The 9,376-nt window shown below is 37.6% G+C and overlaps 1 pseudogene; it reads right to left on the bottom strand.

The window, feature by feature from the left end:
* LOC113110615 (transmembrane channel-like protein 6) overlaps positions 1–8,326 on the bottom strand; it is an 18,062-nt pseudogene extending 9,736 nt beyond the window's left edge.
* Positions 8,327–9,376: the final 1,050 nt, after the last annotated feature.

Here is a 9,376-nt window from a genome sequence, read left to right as displayed (position 1 = left end):
TACTTATTTTATTTATTATAGAAATGGCCCTCTAACACTTGCACTCTATTCTATTTCTATACTTACTACTTATTTTATTTTTATTTATTATAGAAATTGCCCACTATTCTATTTCTATTCTAACAACTAATTTTCTTTGTATTTATTATGGAAATGGCCCCCTAACATTTGCACTCTCTATTCTATTTCTATTCTAACTACTCATTTTCTTTTTATTATAGAAATAGTCCTCGAACACTTGCACACACTATTATATTTCTATTCTAACTACTTTTCTTTTTATTTATTATAGAAATAGTCCTCTAACACTTGCACTCTATTATATTTCTATTCTAACTACTTTTCTTTTTATTTATTATAGAAATAGTCCTCTAACACTTGCACTCTCTATTCTATTTCTATTCTAACTACTCATTTTCTTTGTATTTATTATATAAAAAAAGCATTGCATACTGCATTAGGCTAACTGAGACTTGTGCTCATTTGTAGGTCCCATCGGATGAAAGCGTCTGCTAAATGCCTAAATGTAAATATGTAATTGTGTGTATATTAATGCACTTACAGCACCCGTGAGCACCTCCAGGCCCCATGTGCTCCTGACAGTGACGTTCTGGTCATGATCTGGATGAGCGATGGCCTGAGGAACCACCAGCAACACACCCGTGACCAGGAACAGGAAGACGTTGAAGAAGAGGAGCGTTCTGAGGAAGACGAAATAGGAGAGGACGCCTGTCCCGAAGCGGCCGCCCACACACTTCAGAGCCGTCTGCCACAACTGCAGCGAGGACAGGAACGAGAGCCAGCCGTACCAGCCGTGCCTCAGCGCCTGACACACACATCACAAACACACTGTTTCTCGTGCCTGTCTCTTTAAATGCTAATGAGCTGCTGCTGCTTTGGTTCTGATTATCATCTTTATCGCAAATTTAGATCTGTGTGGCAGCAGCAACAAAGAGAAAATAATTCATTAAATCCACTGCCTTGTTGTCTCCTCTGAGGCTGGGGTTAAAGGTTAAAAAACACTTTGTTGCTTGATAAATGTTGTCGAGAATGCAACTTCCTCAAAAACATTTATCATTTTAGTTTGGTTTCAGTTGAAGTACTACAATGACTAAAACTAAATAAAATGAATGCATAAATACCATTTAGTTTTTTGAAATGCTCAATACTAACAGCTTATTTTGATCCATTTCCACTGTGACATGTTGCAGCACGCCTCACTTTAATGCAAGTGTTCAGCTGATGCCAATAAAACAACTCTGAACCTGAACTGAATGTCAGAGAGCGTGTATTGTCTTCAGTACATCTGCACATCTGACACACAGTGTAAAACCATTCAAAACAAACTCTGACACGCTCCACTACACACCTGTGAAACAACACCGCAAAACTACCCTTAATACCCTGATACACACACACACACACACACACACACACTTGCTGTGACAGACGGTGTTTAATCTGATGAAGAGTGAGGAGAGACACACAAGATGCAAAAAGCACTGAAAAGACTGTTGACTTCTGACGATTATCTAAGGTGATTTGGGATTTTTTTCTTAATCATTAGTTTCTTATTTAATTGGTTCCACATTGCTTGCAGACTTTTACTTCAATTAAACTTTGTCATGTATTTATTTGGTGTGCCTCCAAGCTTTCTTACTCGTTTTGCTAAAACACTTTCTAAGTTTCTTATTTCCAGATTTGTATACCTATTTAAACTTTACATACGTTATGTCATTTTATATTTGGCAAAGCCTGCCCTATAGCACTGTGTGTTTTTATTTCTTTTGTTAATAAATAGGCTGACGTAAGTTTGACGTTTATTTTGTTGTTGCGTTCAAGCAATTGATGCTGAACTGATGCCAATTCAAAAGTGAAAGTAAAATGTGCACAGTGCTTTTAAGCAATTAAAAAGTGAAGTAAAGCGAAAAAGGGATGCACGCACCTTTACTCGCACGCACACACACACACACACACACACTAAAACAATCACTGACCAATGGCTGAATCTCAAAGACAGCCGCACACTTCATGACAAATACAGGCTATCTACAGAACGAAACTACTGTTCTTAAAAAATAAAGTAGCAACTTTTATTACCATGTTGAAATAAATAATAAAGCCATTTCTTATTTCCACTTAGTTTCAGCTGAAGTACTAAAACAGAGACTCACGATGATGATGTAATACTTGAGCTGACTGCAGCAGGGAATCTGACTCTGAGACACCGAGTGTTCGGCTTTATTCAACACCAACATCCTGAAAAACACATGATCAGGAGAAATCAGGAACTCAGCAAACACTGATGTTTCAACATGATTCTGTTTACAGACGGAAATCCAGTCGGAGCAAACAATCTAAACAAAACTAAACTCTTAAACTGCCAGCGATTCAAAGACTCATGAATCATTTTAACGATTCATTCAAATAAGAATCAACTCACAGAAGCTGAACTGCACCACTCATGTCTATTTATTGCCTTTGCATTATTTTGCAAATTAAAAATACTGTTGAATTTCTTTTGTACCTTATGATAAACCGTACATTTTGTGATGCATCAGATTCTATTTAGACCCAAAAAGGAGTTGTTTTTGTGGTATATTCAGCAGCGCTGCAGGACATGTAGATCACACACAATAGCAGGTGTGGAGTGTGTTTCACTGTAGTTACCTGAGCTCTTTCTTCTCTGAGAGACTGAGCGGCATCGCTCTCAACACACGCACGCGATCACCGGCTGACAGGTTCTGCAGATTATTGACCAAGCGCTCCCTCTTATTCTCTACAAACACACAGAGTCATCACAGAGATCAGCACGGCACAGTTTAAGATGTTCCAGGCATCACGTGTGTGTCCCTGCAGCACAGAAGCAGTCATCAGTAGCACAGCTGTATTTGTAGAAATAGCCAAAAGTCACCTTCTTCCTCAAAACCGGCTGAGTCTGTTTCCATGCCGTATCCGCGGATGCTGGGCCGTGCAGATCGAGGGAAGTGCTGGATGGAGGGTCTGCTCTGTCTGCGTCTGCGCAGCTGCATGGTGCGGTTACAGTACTGAGAGATGATCGCTCCACGACTGCGACCTGATCAAACAGAGTCAACTCAGATCATCAAGGGTTAAATAACACAAGCTGTGCAGGAAACCCGAAAACCTGTGCAAAATGATTTATATAGGTTTGTGCATTCACTGAAATTAATAGTTTTTATTTTTATATTTTCATTTAAACTGACGTGTGATGGAAATCTGACTTCTCCAGGTTTTAATAATCAGGTCCCCAGTGGATCTACCAACCAAAGCAACGAGAACAAGATTAACGAGTACAGAACTTAGTTCAGTACTCACTGACTTTCTTTCTTTTAGATGTGTGCACTCAGAAAACCTTCTCTCAAAAGTTTAAACTAATATGCTTTAAAACGCATCATTTCAGAACCAAAAACAGATGTTTTTTAGCAGGTAGCAGCTGTAATGGCGCAGCTCTGTTCTGGAAAAGGGGCGGGGCACAGCAGCTCATTTGCATTTAAAGAGACAGGCGCGAAAAACAAAATAGGCTTTTTTTTATGATATAATAATTGATGTGTGGGGTATTCTGAGCTGAAACTTCACTGACACATTCTGGAGACACCTGAGATTTATGTTACATATTACAAATAAAGGGGCATAATATCACTCTCCTTTAAGTTTTATCAAAAAAACTAAAATACTAAGGCTGGGCAATTAAGCAAAAAAAAAAATTTTATCTCAAAATTTTTTTTTATTTTTTTTTTACAGTCAACCTGAAAATGTAACTACAACAATATTCAAGTAACGTTTTCTTTAATAACACTATAGTAAAACAAAAAAACTATATATAGTTAATCACGTAGCATCGCTCTTTTCTCTTTACCGTTAGCATTGGAATATTTCCAAAGTGTCTAATTCTAACGTTTGGTAATATTTCTATTCAAAATCGTGATTCATCATAAAATTATGGCAAAATATTACACTTTAATGAATCGATAAAATAAAACTGACCGATGGTGCGGCTGGGCATGGAGGACAGGACTTTGAGCGTGTCAGATGACCAGCGTTCTCCAATCAGATGATCCGTCTGCTGCGGCCCGTCGCTGTCAGACCGCTGGTACACCGCAGACTCCTCACACTCCACGTCATCTGAAACACACAGAGCGATGTCAGAGTCCTGTCTGAGGTCACTTCCTGTCTAAGAATGAGCTGCGCTGTGATCTGACCTCTGCTCTCCTCCTCCAGGTCAAGCGGGGTCATCTCTATGACATCATGAAGGTCGTGAGACTGTTCCTGGATCAGCTGACTGAATGAATCATGAACCCCATCCTCATCTACTGGACTCCTGATGGATAACAACACAGAACAATCAGCGAACGCTCAAGGCTGCGTTTATCTGAGCAGAAATACAGTAAAACTGTGAAATATTATTCTAATGTAATCATCTGTGTTCTGTGTGAATCTGTGTTAAAGTGTAATGTATTTCTGTGATGCTCCGCTGTATTTTCAGCATCATTCCTCCAGTCTTCAGTGTCACATGATCTTCAGAAATCAGAATAATATGATCATTTACTGATTATTATCAGAGTTTAAAACAGTTTTCTTTTCTTTTTTTAATACTTGTATCAATTTACTTGAAGCCTTTATGTAGACACTTTATAAAGCTATTCATAACACACACTGTAACGCACTATATCTTTTCATAATTGTAACCAAATTTAAAAAGCATTATAATATTTTCAAATGTGTGTTTTAATGCATTATACATTTAAAACGTGTTACAATGAATAGATAGGTGGTTATGATTACTCATAAGATCGCACAATGACTTATAAACTGCATTATCAGGCAAATTATTATTGTTTTTAAATGCATTACATGTAAAAGCTTCAAGGGAAGTGTTTCTGAATTTTGTAAAAAGTCTTTAATGTCAAGTTAATGCCTACTCGATGAATAAAAGCACTAAGGAAAAAACACTTACTGACCACAAACATTTAACCAGTACGGTATATTCATGTTTAATGTGCTGCTTGAAGCAACAAAAAATATACATTTAGTATGTAAATGACTCACACACACACACCCAGAACACACAGGAAGTGCAGAAGAAAGAATGGAAACAGTAAAAAGTCACTTACTCGAACTCAGGGACCTGATCAAAGTCAAAACTGACCCTCTGAGCCATGATTGGTTCTGTTCTCACGGACGCTCGCGAGGAAACTCCGGCGCGATCCTCGTCATCCTGCTGTAAAACTCCTCCGACCGAAGGAATGTCTGCGAGCGGAGCCCTTATCGTGTCCAAACCTGTCCGAGATCACAAACACACAGATCTGAAGGTGTGTCCGACTCAACTCTTTATCAGCGCTGATAACACAGACAGAGATCCTTCATTTGATTCTGGTTTCCGGTGAAGGAGATGCATACAGACCAGACTGAATTCAATTAAAAACACATTTGCGGCACCAACTTCAATTACGATTTTAATGCAAACCATTCGATGTAAAACCACATGAAGCCTACAGCAAAACCGGCTGCTGGCCCTTTAAATGTGCACACACACACACACACACACACACACACGATCTTAACAAAGAAGAGACTTTATCAAACATCATCTTATGATTTATCGATCACACTCAGGAGAACAGGCAGAGGATGATTGGAAATGCTTTATTTCATAATAAAAGACACTTGTGTAATGATGTACACACACTAACCGATGGTGACACTGAACTTCTCGAGGAAAACGAGAAGTAGTGTGTGTGTGTGTGTGTGTGTGTGTGTGTGTGTGTGTGGAGGTGTTCTTTCCTGGCACTGACATCACTGTGGTCAGAAGACATTTCAAAAGCTTTCCATTAAAGATCTCTAACCATCACACACACACACACACACACACACACACATCTGTTCAAACACTTCATCAACCACAAACTCCTGCGACCACGCTTGAACCCTCAGATTCTGCTGAGGACTTTCTATTCTTTCTATTCTGTTTTTAAACTCGTTTCATTATTGAACTGAACTGAATGGGTCTGAATAATGACACTGTGATCTTCTGCAGAGCTGAACAATTGTGCATGATTAACACAGTTATTGTAATGTTTGAGGCTGGTCTGTATTGCATAGAGAGCTATAGAGACACATGTGACTATAGCGAGAGTCCTGCAGAACACTTCATTTCCCAGAATGCCGTTGTCTGCTGAATTTCCCTGAATTGTGCAGCATTAAACATCTCAGTTTCATCTTTAGGGTGTCTTTCAGCTCGTGATAGTTCACCAAATCACACGTTTCACAGATGTAGACAAGTTCTCTTGACCTTCGAGGAAACGGACTATAAATAAACGAATGACAGCCTCGTCATCGTCAGATGTATTAATTACATAAGACTTCTACTCACTCACATCACCTCCTTTCACTGACTCGTGTGATGCGTTTTTACTACAAGTAAACATTACATTATTTACAGGGCAAAATATATTTTTCAAAGTTGGAAATAAAACAAAGATTAGTTAGTATTATTACAAAAACAGCCAGTTGTTTTATTTTTACTATTATTTATATATCATCATATTTTATCAATATTTTAATTAATTATATTTTTTATTTGAATTTAATTTTAAGTCACTTTGTTTAATATCACTGTCATTTTAGGTATCTTTTATAGGTTGAATTTATTTTTATTTTTTATTTATTTGCAGTTTGTAATATTCATATTTGTTTTGAGCTTTATTTCAAGTAACAAAAATGTTTTTTGTTTTTATCTTAGGTTTTAGTTAACAATAACTAAAACGCTATAAAAAAATCTGTTTTAATTGTTCAATTAAAATTTAGTCATCAAAAAGGTATGTCTAATTACTTAAGATAACTTTTTTTTTTTTTTTTTTTTTTTTAAAGTCACTTAAATGCATGAATGTCAATGTAAGACAGCTGAACTGTGTGTGTATCTGACGTGAAAGTGTGCGAGTGCTGTGAAGGGATACGAGCCTCTAGGGGACTTAAAATACAAGTCGAAACGTGTCCAAAGGAGGGGATTTAAATAAGATTTAATAAAATAAACTCAGATTACATTAACACTCCTCTACGGTCACGACTGAGAGTTTAGTCCAGTTCTGGAGCACACACAGAAAGAGCAGAGAGCAAAATCTCCCAAAATACCCTGAGAAACAATTCACCTTCATAGACAATGCACACAGCGCATGACAATGAGATAATATCAGCCAGAATTCATTCAGAATTAAACAATCGCACCCTCTCACATTTCAGATGATTTGCATTCTGATGTCATTGCCCTAAACATCCGATTCTCATTCGGATTCAGATGAACTGCTGTTTCTGTGCATCACACATTCCTCTGTGATAACCCCAAACACTCCTGACACGGGACGGAGTCTGGTACACAACCACCGGCTTTTGGGACACAGCCAATGAAGAAATCAGTTTGCACTAAAGCCAAGAAAAAAAGTACCATGGTATTATCAAGTTTTGGTCATTTAGGATGCATTTGGATGCTTTTATGGGAAAAGTACCATGAAAATATTACTTTGAACAAATCCTAGTGAGCTCCCTACATAGGGAATATCTCTGTGCATCATAGAAATGCAAAAGAGAAGCAAAAAATGTCCATGTGTTTGTTTGTTTTGGTCAAATCTGCAACAAACTGAACTATAACTATAACCAAACCTCAGGGTTGTTTCACATCTAGTGAGCACCCTAACTAGGCATCAGAACTCCTCTGTTGTAACCCAATCAGTTTGGTTTAAGACGGTGACAAAATAGAAGCGAAAAATACAATGTTTTGGACAAGTACCATGGAAATAAGTTTTTTAATAAAGGTACAATGACAACACCGTGGTATTGTGAAGTATCTCGGCGTGAACGTTACAATGTTACACGGTTGTGTTGATCATTCAGTATAACGTTACATTTACAATCGGATTCAATCACTGTTTCAGATTTGTTCTCCAGGTTTTCAAATGTCTAGTGTTTGATTATTCAGTTCCCTGTAAACACTAAACGTGTGACAAAGGTGTTTTTGTCGCTAAACTGAGGAGATTTAATAGTTTTTACACCTGCCGAAGTCCAAACGGAGTTGTTCAAACGCGCCTGATTCGCTCATATAATCTTTATCACGACAGTTTCTCCTCAAAACTCTATTAAATCGATGTTTGTCATAAATAAATCAAGTATGTAATCTGTAACTCACCGCTGAGCTCGGTGGATCGCTCTCCGACAAACTTCTGTTCTGACTGAATAACCGGACAAGACATTTGAATCAGTCCGCGAATCGGTTCGTTCGGTCCAACGATTCAGTTCTTCCACAGCGCTGTTCGCGACTTGGTTCAAATGAATCAACAGATTCAAATCATTTGGAACGTTATCTAGGACTGAGTCACCTTAGTTTCCGTAGGAGGGGTTAAACGGTTTATCACCTCATAAAACACGCAAAATACTTTCTGTGATATTGTTATGTTCACATAAAGCGTTAAATCAGTATTGTGTCAGCATGAGATAATATTAACGTGAACATCAATAAGCTAAAGTACGCACAAAAGTTTTATCGACCTCAGGAATTTCACAATTGGTATGATCCGATTCATTGAAGCTTTGGCTTCAGTAAAACGCATCAAAACAAACCATCAGAGAGAGCACTTATTGAAGGTTCCCACACAAATCAAAAAGACTTGGAGCAGAAAACCAGTCATAAATGTCTTTTTTTATTTATTGAGATTTATGCATTTTCTGAAAGTTTAGTAATTAAGCTTTCTATTGATGTATGGTTTGTTAGGATAGGACAATATCTCTATGGGGCATGATGATATTTACTGAATTATTTTTTTGGCATAAAAGAAAAATGGATAATTTTGACCCATACAATGTATTATGTAAAATGCTACTTATGATTGCTTTTGTGCTCCAGGGACACGTATGTGCATGTTCTAAAACTTCCTACTACATACAAAATAAATCAGTTTTAAGCTATAACTTTACCCATACATCTAAAACAGACCTCTCTGCTGGCAGCTTCAGAATCAGAAAGATTCTCCGCTCTGATGCTTTTCTGTGGTCTGTGTTGATCACCGATGCTGATGGAGGAAGTTGATTCTCAGCAGATAGATGGAGGATGTGTATGTGGTTTAGTTTATGTTGCTCAAGATGGTTCGTGTGACGTGAGATTGTTTAGTAATGACGTGTTGCAGCTTTTCCATAAATGTGAAAAAAAAAATAAAAAAAAAATCAACCACAAACCAGCATAATCATGCAACATAATAGCACTTAATAGCTCACGGAGACAAAAATAATGAGTGTTTATTAGTTCAGCTACATTATGAATCTGGAAGGATCTGCCAAATGCATGAATGTTAAGAGTTTTAGAAAAGTAGAA

The sequence above is a fragment of the Carassius auratus genome, chromosome 11 (genome assembly GCF_003368295.1).
Source record: "Carassius auratus strain Wakin chromosome 11, ASM336829v1, whole genome shotgun sequence".
Classification (NCBI taxonomy): Eukaryota; Metazoa; Chordata; class Actinopteri; order Cypriniformes; family Cyprinidae; genus Carassius; species Carassius auratus.
This window is presented reverse-complemented; position numbering and strand designations above follow the sequence as displayed.